The 9,645-nt window shown below is 40.7% G+C and overlaps 1 pseudogene; it reads left to right on the top strand.

Moving 5' to 3' along the window:
* Window positions 1–1,674: 1,674 nt before the first annotated feature.
* On the top strand, window positions 1,675–8,818 carry LOC110287171 (annotated as a pseudogene).
* The last annotated feature ends 827 nt before the right edge of the window (window positions 8,819–9,645 follow it).

The raw sequence follows: 9,645 nt of genomic DNA on the forward strand, positions 1-9,645 counted from the left end.
TTGGAGACAGACTAGCATCTGAACAAATACAAAGTGGGAGAGATTAACTTAGAAGCAACCTATGTGAAAAATCATAGTCAGGATTTTAGTATTTTTGCATCCATGCATTAAAGGCTTGTATTAGAACTCTACCAGGATCTTTTATGTGTGAGAAGCTAGCTAGGTGCTAGAGATAAAGAGAAGAATCAAGCATGGTCAGTCCTGGAGATGTTGAGAGTTTAGCTGAGAAAGATATGTTAATGAATAGCTGTCAGAATCCTGAAACCATTCTTTGGCAATTTTAAAGGCCTGAAGGACAAGGCCCAAGTCAGCATATAAAAATTTTGAGTCAGTCTTGTGCCACAGTCTGAGGTTCAAGTTCAATGGGAACACTGTCCAACATTTTAAATTGCATATACTTAATCATCTATGAATTAAGCATGTAACATATGATTGCCTAATAAGTCACTGCAGCTTTACACTTTAAAGACGACATTCATAGCTTATAGTGGTAAGCATAGGGTGACATCCGTGGGCTGGAGTTTATCTTTGTAGTAGTAGAGTACCAGCCTCTGGATTCCATGGCCAACATTTGACTTCTTTTAAGTTGTGGTTTCTTCATCTATAAAATAATAATAAGCAATAATACTAAGACCTCATGCATAAGGAGAGACCAAAATGACACAGCATGTGTGCAATGCTTAAGACAATAGTTGATAGTTGATTTGCAATCAAAAAGATTTAGCTGTTTTCAGTGAATAATAGAAACTGTTGATGAAATTTTTGTGAATATGACATATTACTATTGTGACTATTTGAGTTCTTCCATTAATGTCTAAGATGAGAATCCTGCCCTTCATGTGCAGTGCTATGGAGGCTCATTACTACCTTTACCCACATTGTGGGGTTCATGGCTATGCTATTTCATTTCATGTTGCAGGGAGCATTGACCCCATTCAGATACTTTTTCCCTTAACACACATACACACACAGAGAGATGGTTAAAAGTAGTAAATATGCATGCTATAACTTTATGCTTTTAGTTGATAACAAAGCTTCTATTTAATATTGTACTCTTAAAATATTCCATTTTGATTTGTCCAACTTGAAGAAAGCTCAAGAAAAACAGATATTTCAGTCTTCTCCCCGACCCCCTTTTTTTGTTTTTTCGAGACAGGGTTTCTCTGTGTAGTCCTGGCTGTCCTGGAACTCACTCTGTAGACCAGGCTGGCCTCGAACTCAGAAATTCGCCTGCCTCTGCCTCCCAAGTGCTGGGATTAAAGGCCTGTGCCACCACGCCCAGATTCAGTCTTTTTCTTAAGTCTTCCATCCAAATGATCAAAAGTAGGCCCATGGAAGAATTTGAAGCACTAATCTCTCACTTTAGGAAGAAAGAAGTGAGGTAATGTAGACAGGTATGGTGACACATGCTTGCAATCCAAAGACTTGGGAGGTAAAAGTCAGACATTCACTACAAGTTTGAAATCAGATTGAGATATATAGTGAATTCTTGGCTAGCCAGGACTACTTTGAGAGGTTCTGTGTTAAATTTCACCAACAACACAAGGTAGTGACTATTGTCCTAGGAATATACACCGCCTCTAGTTTCTAATTCTACAGTGCAAGAGATGCTACCTTCAAGTTTCATAGGTTATTTATAGTAATGTTTATCACTTTCCCTTTTGGGAAGATAGCATGTGTCCAGACAAGGCTCCTTTCCCTCAAAGTTGGGCCTGTGCTGACCTGTGTGCACGAGCTCAGAATCAGAGAAGGCAGAAGCCTCAGTCTCCAGAGTCTGCTGGCCTGGAGGGCCAAAGCAGCAATCTCAGCCAAGTCAGAGGTAGGCTCCCAGCAGCTGTCTGATAGGGAGAGAGATCCAGTCACGGGGAGGGGTAACCCAAAGACCTACCTAGAGTTGAGCCTCCCAGTGCCCCCAGATGGGGTGGGAGGAAGAGAGCAAATAATCTGCTTCTAGTTTTAAATGAACATTGAAATGGAAAGTGGGCATTGTATTAGTCAGGGTATTACTACTGTAAACAGACACCATGACCAAGACAACTCTTATAAGGACAACATTTAATTGGGGTTGGCTTATAGGTTCAGAAATTCGGTCCATTATCATCAAGAGGGGAGCATGGCAGCATCCAGGCAGGCATGGTGCCGGCAGAGCTGAGAATTTTACATCTTCATCTTAAGGCTGCTAGTGGAAGACTGGCTCCCAGGTAGCTAGGACAAGGGTATTAAAGGTCACACTCACAAGGCCACACCTACTCCAACAAGGCCATGCCTCCCAACTGTGCCACTCCCTGGGCCAAGCATATACAAGCAATCACAGGCATACAGATTCATTTATAAAATAACTCAATGAAGGTTTATTCTAGCACCTTTCTCATCCATGACTCTAAACTTTTTATTTCCCTCCTATAAAAAGGAGTGAGATGTTAGCACACATCTTTATGCACTCTGGAGGCAGGAGGACCTTGGTGAGTTCAAGGCTAGCATGGTCTATACAATGAGTTCCAGCACAGCCAGAGCTATAAAGTGAGACCCTGTCTCAAATAAATAAAGACAAAAGTAGCTGGAATATAGAGTGGCTTTATGTGACTTAATTTTAACCCTCTATATGTTTTTAATACCCGTTCAACTTGTATGTTCAGGCAAATATATTAGCAAAAATCTAAGAAGTTTTAACACTTTAATCTTATGGGATTGGATAATAAATCTTTCAGGCTTTGAATAAACAGAATTTCCAGCCAAAAAGTCCATTAATCATATTGGTATTCAGGTTTTTTTCTTGCCAGCCTGCAACTTTGCTTGGATTTGCAACCTTTTTTTTTTTTTTTTTATATTGCTTGCAAGGGAGAAATTAAAAGTATGTAAGAGTGCAAATGAATATGTATTATATGTTGGTATATATATATTCTTACTAGGTAAGTCCTGGGATTACAGGTGTATGCACACCATTACACCCAACATTCAATTAAAATGTTTTTGGAAACAGAGTCTTACTATATAGGTCTGGCTAGCCTGGAATTTTCTATGTCAACCAGGATAGCCTAAAATTCACAGAGATCTACCTCCATCTACCTCTTGAGTGATGGGATTAAAGGTGTGTGCCACCATGTTGGGCTAATGAATAGTCTATAAAGGCAAATATAGTGTGGAGACTTAGAACTTTAATCGTGTCTACTTTTAAAATGCTCACTCAGATATCTCGTCATTGTATTTAAGTGGAGAGTTGAGGTAACTGTAAGAGAGGGGAAATGTCCTATTGTGTGTTTCAATTATTGGGTTTACAGGCTTGCCTAATTCTTTCCTTGCAAGTCAGTTTTCCAAGATTGTCTGGTTGAAGGCCCAATTTTTTTGTGTAATAGCTGAAGTATTCATCTATGCTCTGAATTCAGCATCTTCCTCAGTGTCTTTTCAATTGTTTGCATGTGTGAAGAAATAACACCGAAGCTCATATTAGCTGGCTACATTTTAGGTAAAATTGTGCTTTAATGACATTTCAGCAATGTATACGAGGAATACCTTAGCATGTACATGAAAAATAGACAATAGAAAAAAATGTGAAGCACTTGGGAAGCTGAAGCCGAAGGATGAAGGATTGAACTCGTTAAGATGTCTGTTGGAGTCTTGAACGTCTATTCCCTACCTTAACAGGAGGGAAGATATTTTGAACTAAAAATACCTGACTTTGGCATATATTCATCTAATCCTTGAGCTGCCTGCCCTCGGATGCTGCTTCGTTCCTCCAATTTCCAAGGAGGCTTTAAAGTTTTGGAAATCCATAAGGATTAACAAATGCATTCCTTCCTGTCCATTTCTTATGCCTGGTTACCTAAGCTGTGCAGTGAATGCTACAGGAAGGGATCGCCACAGAGAAACAAATGTTAAAGTTAATATAGTGCTAAGTCTATATGACAGGTAACAGCTAGCTACTTAATAGATCAGCAGCAGGTTTTGGAGGACGGCTCTCGGTGCACATTAACCCAGCAGTCAATTTCCTGTTGGCATTTTATTATGAGATTGTCTGAGGGGACAACTGCTAAAAAGATTCCAGTACTCCAAACAGGTGTCTTCTGCTATTGTGGCCTGCAATTATTTCTTTTGAAAAAGGACTGCACTTCTTCAATGTGAAGATGACAGTGCTCTAGAAATGTATTGATTGAGAGTATTAAAAATAAGGTCCTCTATTTTTGCATAGAATAGCAGGTGAGTGGCTGAGTACTCATGATGAATGGGGTCCGTGCTTGTTGAGTAGAATAGCGTTTTGTTACCTGGACCTCTTTAATTATTGTATCTGTGTTGCGGTTATTAAGTACAAAATCATTATCTTATTCTTTTGCTTGTCTTTTAAAATTTGGTCCCTTGCAAGTTGGTCTTTTAGTAGGACACCAAAAACTACAGAGTGATGGGGGCAAGATGCCTTGACTCCTTTAGGAGAATCTAGATAGGCACTTTCCTTGTGGGTTCTTCCCCCCACCCCCAGCTTCTCTTTGAATGGGGGTGGGGTGACTTTGAGTTGCACTTTGGTCAAATAGCAGGGGATTTCGAGTTCTGCTATACCATCCATATTGGGGATTTAGGTGAATCCACTTCAGCACCTTAGCTAGTCATTCCAGAGATTACTAGGTTCTCCCTGTATAGGGTCAGATCTTTGAGAAATGAAGGGGTAGTTACAGCTCCTCTTCTACCCACAAGGAGCTCATCAACAGGAAAACTAAAAACACCCCTTCCCATCTCTGCATAAGAGGCATGCACTTTGCTGAGAGAAGAGGGTTGGGGGATTCAGAGTTGTTTGGGGACTTAGCTAAGGCTGAGGAAGTTGTGGAGAAGCACTTCAGGGATATGGAAGGACTCTCAGATGGTTCATTTTGGAGACAGAGACATAGGACAGTGGAGAGCTTGGAATTTGTGATCTTCGGGCTAATACCCAACTTCCTGCTGCATTAGTCATTGCATCTACCAATTGCACAGGGCTGCAGTAAACGTCTCATCCAGCAAGAATATGCAGAGTGCTTCCTAAAACTACAGAGTATTAGGCTAGTATGATATATGTGTTTGAGAGTTTTGGTCAGGAAATGCAGATTTAAATTACCAACCAAATGAAAGAATAAAAGCCCAAGCAAGTGTAATTCAGGGGCTTTTTCTGTCAGGCCTTACATGACTGGCTTTCTTAGATTTTTTTTTTCCTGTTGCTGCTTTTCTGTGCCATCATCCTGGAGGGTGACATGCTCCCTCAGGTTCAGTTTAAGTTCTCTTTTAAAGAGACCACTGTTGCTCTTCCCTGACTCTGTTAGGTTCTTGTACACAATATCTCTTTCTGAGCCCTAAAGTTTGATTGAGGAGCCTGTCAGTTTACCTGGCTTTCTTTAGTCTGCCCCTGAGGGATGCTTTGGGGATGATGGGGAAGCAAAGTTATAGGCCTGTTCTCTCTCCCTTTTTCCTAGGTATCTGCTCGTGGTAAGTGACAAGTCACCCACCACAAGGAAGAATGGAGAGAAGGGATATTTTAAGATTTTCTAGTGCTGCGAATGATCTCAGGTGGGAAAATGCTTGCCTTACATGCAAGAATTCCTGGCTTCAATCTCTGCAGCTCACGAATAGTCCCAGAACCACAGAAGTCCATAAAGTAAGTGTTGTAGTACAGGTTGTAATACAGTGCTGTCATTTCAGCATTGAGAAGGTGAAGGCAAGAGGATCACTGATTTAGGGCCATTCTTCCCTATGAGTTCAAGGCCAGCCTGTGCTGTGTAAGGCATTTTCTCTAACAAAAAAGACAAAAAAGAAAAAAGAAACAATAGATCGACTCCAAAGTTTTGAATGTGGGTTCTTTACCAGATTTAGTCTGAAAGGCTAATCTTAAAAATTTTGGTTATTGTTTTTAGTGTATCAAGTAAATGACTGTGGGAATAGGGTTAGGGTGGAGGGAGGGACACTGAATACAAATTGATTAAATGATGGACAATGTGGTCATTTTACCTCAAGCTCTGGGGCTTTTGTTAGATAGCAAGCAGTGATTTGTCTTGTTATTTGAATACCAGCTTTCAGAAGGATCCTAAATCCTCAAGGAAAGCGAGTCATGGTCTAAACAAAACCTGGGACATGCTACTGAATAGCAATAAAGGCTATAGCTCTTAAGTATAAACACACAGAAACACATCCAGAGGAATAGCTCTTTATTCTCTGTCATTTTTACATACTATGAAGATTCTGAGTGGCATTATTTGGCAGGCAGTATTATTTAGAGGCAGGTGTTAGACATGCAATTATCATAAAGACTCTATGTGGAGGATGACCACATGATACAAATTTATCTTTATTCTAATATAGTTCCCAGATTTTTTTCCTGACAAATTACACTACACTTTATGGAAATGTAACATTTTGTATGAATGGGAAAGATAGGCCTGGTTGCATGCTAATGAGGGAGACAAAGTAGCCTCTTATTTGCAACTGGCCCAGACCTTTCCATTAGCAAATTAAAATCTGTTCAAATTTATTTACTAATATATTAGGAGAAGCTTCAGGCTAACCCCTTGACCTGTATTATATAGCAAACAACTGTAGCAGTGAAAATAATTAACAGCATGGAATGTACCTCCTGTTTATTTCTTCTTCATGCCCAGGGGTCAGCCGTATAGTGGGTTTGCCATCTGCATTTGGTTCCAAGGGTATATTTACTTAAAAATTATCAATTATAGTTTTAAATAGCTGCCCTTAATTGCAGTCTTCTTAGTCAAGTGTGATACATATCGTATATGTGCTTTGTGTTTATTTGTGTATTATTTCACCTGTTTCTGATCAACTCTGAGCAGAGCGTATTCATTTCAAAATAATGTCTCTGGAAGCCTGTTGTGGTGTTTGTGTTTATTGCACCATCCCCAAAGCCATGGCTTTGTTTCTGCTCATTTAGTAATACTGGCTGATTAGGGTTCATTCTTTATAACCAGGAGAGCCCATCTTTCAATTATTATGTAGAGCCTTGAGAGGAAGGATGGGCTGTAAAAGGGTCTGAAATTGGCAACATGAAAGTCAAAGCCTGGCCTGTCTCTCCTGGGGAGAAAAAGTAGAATGGGCTTCGCTGACCTCTGCTGTCTGCTTTAAAAGGAAATAGTGGTTTTACTGGATGCACAGTTGTTTAGAAGAATTCTTGAATGTCCTCGTCATATTCTGCCCAAACTAACAAAGTGTTTTTGAGGGAGGGTCACATGTAACTCGGGAGAGAGAGAACTCATATCTGACTTTGCACTGCTGATGCTGACTTCATTTCTCAATTGCTAGGATTATCTTTGGGTGTACAACATCCAACTATGTTTTATATAATGCTGGGAATAGCATGCAGAGCCTCATGCTTGCTGGGCAAGCATTCTTATCACCTGAGTAGTGTCCCCAGTTTTGACCATAATTTTTGAGCAACAGAAGTGATGACATTCCAATTACGATAGCAAGTGCACACAGGCAGTACCAAGAGGATATGGTCTGTGCCTGTCTCATCCAAGATCTCAGGAGCCAAATCTTTTCACAGGTAAAATTTTAAACCAGTGTCAGGAATTTCATACTATTCTTTTGTTATAATGGAAAAAAATCTTTTGTTACAAAAATTCAAAAAATCCTGGAAATTTATATTAATATTTGTATTGGGATCATTTTATGCTGAGAAAGACATTGGAGTAACAGTGAGGTATAAAGATAAATGTAGAAATGAAATCTTAAATTGTATGAGCAGAATCGGGGAAAGAGAAGTTGGGTGAATGGGAAACTAACTTGAGAAACCTACAGAACCACAGCACCCACCCTTGTGCTCCTCAGAAGCAATTGTAAGTCATGACCAGTCTTGGGTGAATTCTCTCATCTTGGTGACTCTGTAGTACTATGTGACAAAGCATTAGGCTAAGAAACTTTGATCTTGATGTATATAGTGGTGCATGCCTTTAACTCCAGCATCCAGGAGGCAGAGATAGGTGGATCCTGGAGTTCAAGGCCAGCCACATCTACAGCATGTATTTCAGGACATCCAGGACTACAAAGAGAAAACCTGTCTCAGAAAATAAAAAAGAAAGAAAAGAAATTTTGACCTTAGCTACTTGAACATAGTCCTATCACCCACTAAGGAATGGTGGAGCTCATTTTCCTGTTTTGTTTTTGTTTTTTTTTTGTTTTTTTCTTAACCCAGCCTGGACCTTGCTCTTTGCATGTGTAAAGTGGAGACAGCAGTTATTCCCTTGTGTCATGGGTATGATATAATGATCCCACCAAAGCCATTGGCGATACAACAGGGTCAATATATCCAGAACTGCAGATTAAGGCCTGCACCATTCTTCTTAGAGGAGCCAGCAAAGAGATACTCTCGGAAGTAGAACGCAATCTTCAGCATGCCATGCAAGTGTGCTGCAATGTTCTACTGGACCCTCAGCTGGTGCCTGGTGGTGGAGCCTCTGAGATGGCTGTGGCTCATGCCTTGACAGAAAAATCTAAGGCCATGACTGGTGTGGAACAATGGCCATATAGATCTGTGGCCCAGGCGTTAGAGGTCATCCCTCGGACCTTGATCCAGAATTGTGGGGCCAGTACCATTCGTCTGCTTACCTCCCTTCGGGCCAAGCACACACAGGAGAGTTGTGAGACCTGGGGTGTGAATGGTGAGACTGGTACCTTGGTGGACATGAAAGAGCTGGGTATTTGGGAGCTATTGGTTGTGAAGCTACAAACATACAAAACAGCAGTAGAGACTGCAGTTCTGCTTCTGCGGATTGATGACATTGTCTCTGGCCACAAGAAGAAGGGTGATGACCATAACCGGCAAACCGGTGCTCTGGCCAGGAGTGAGTGCTGAGCATGGTGACTTCCATGCACAGAACCAGCAGTCTCCTCTTTCCTGAGCCAGAGTTCCAGGAACACTGTGGACATCTTTGTTTGTGAAGGATCAGGTTGAGGGGCAGCCCCCAGTCTGTCCCCTCTCAGTGTGCAAAAAGCACTGACACATATCTCTTCTATTGTAAGCTTTCCAATTAGTTTGCTTCCAATGATTAAATCTAAGTCATTTGAAAAAAAAAAGCTTCCAAGAAATCATTTAACCTTTTAATGAGCCTAAAGTCAGAGGTCCCAAGGTGCCAAACACATGTACCAGCATCCTCAGCCCTTCCCTACCTGCCTATCAGCCTCTGCCTTACAAACCTCTAGCCAATGTATTTATTGTGTTTTTTCCCTTCTCCTGTGATCATGCATTTACTTCCCTTGAGACAGTGTAGACAGGGTCTCAGATGCCTCAGCCTCTAATGATGGCTCAGTTAATATCTGGGTCCTGTATATAATGCATGATTTGGAAAAAAAGTGAATTGTTTTCCAGTTTTATGTTTTGAAATGTTTTCCAGTTTTATGTTTTCTTAGTCAAATAAGTTTTTAAACAGTTACTGTGATTCTATTATACTATTCTTTCAACATAATATTTTTGTTGATTACTTGGGAATTTCACATAATGCACCATGATCACACTCACTTCCTAATTCTCTCGGGTCCACTCTCCTCCAACCCTTATGACCTCCTCCGAAAACAGGAGGAGATGGAGAAATCATACCAAGTCCAGTTTGTGTTGCCCATACACCACTGGAGCAGGTAAAAGACCTGCTGCTCAAGGAAAACTTAGTTTTTCCCCACCCCCAC

The sequence above is a fragment of the Mus caroli genome, chromosome X (assembly GCF_900094665.2).
Source record: "Mus caroli chromosome X, CAROLI_EIJ_v1.1, whole genome shotgun sequence".
Lineage (NCBI taxonomy): Eukaryota > Metazoa > Chordata > Mammalia > Rodentia > Muridae > Mus > Mus caroli.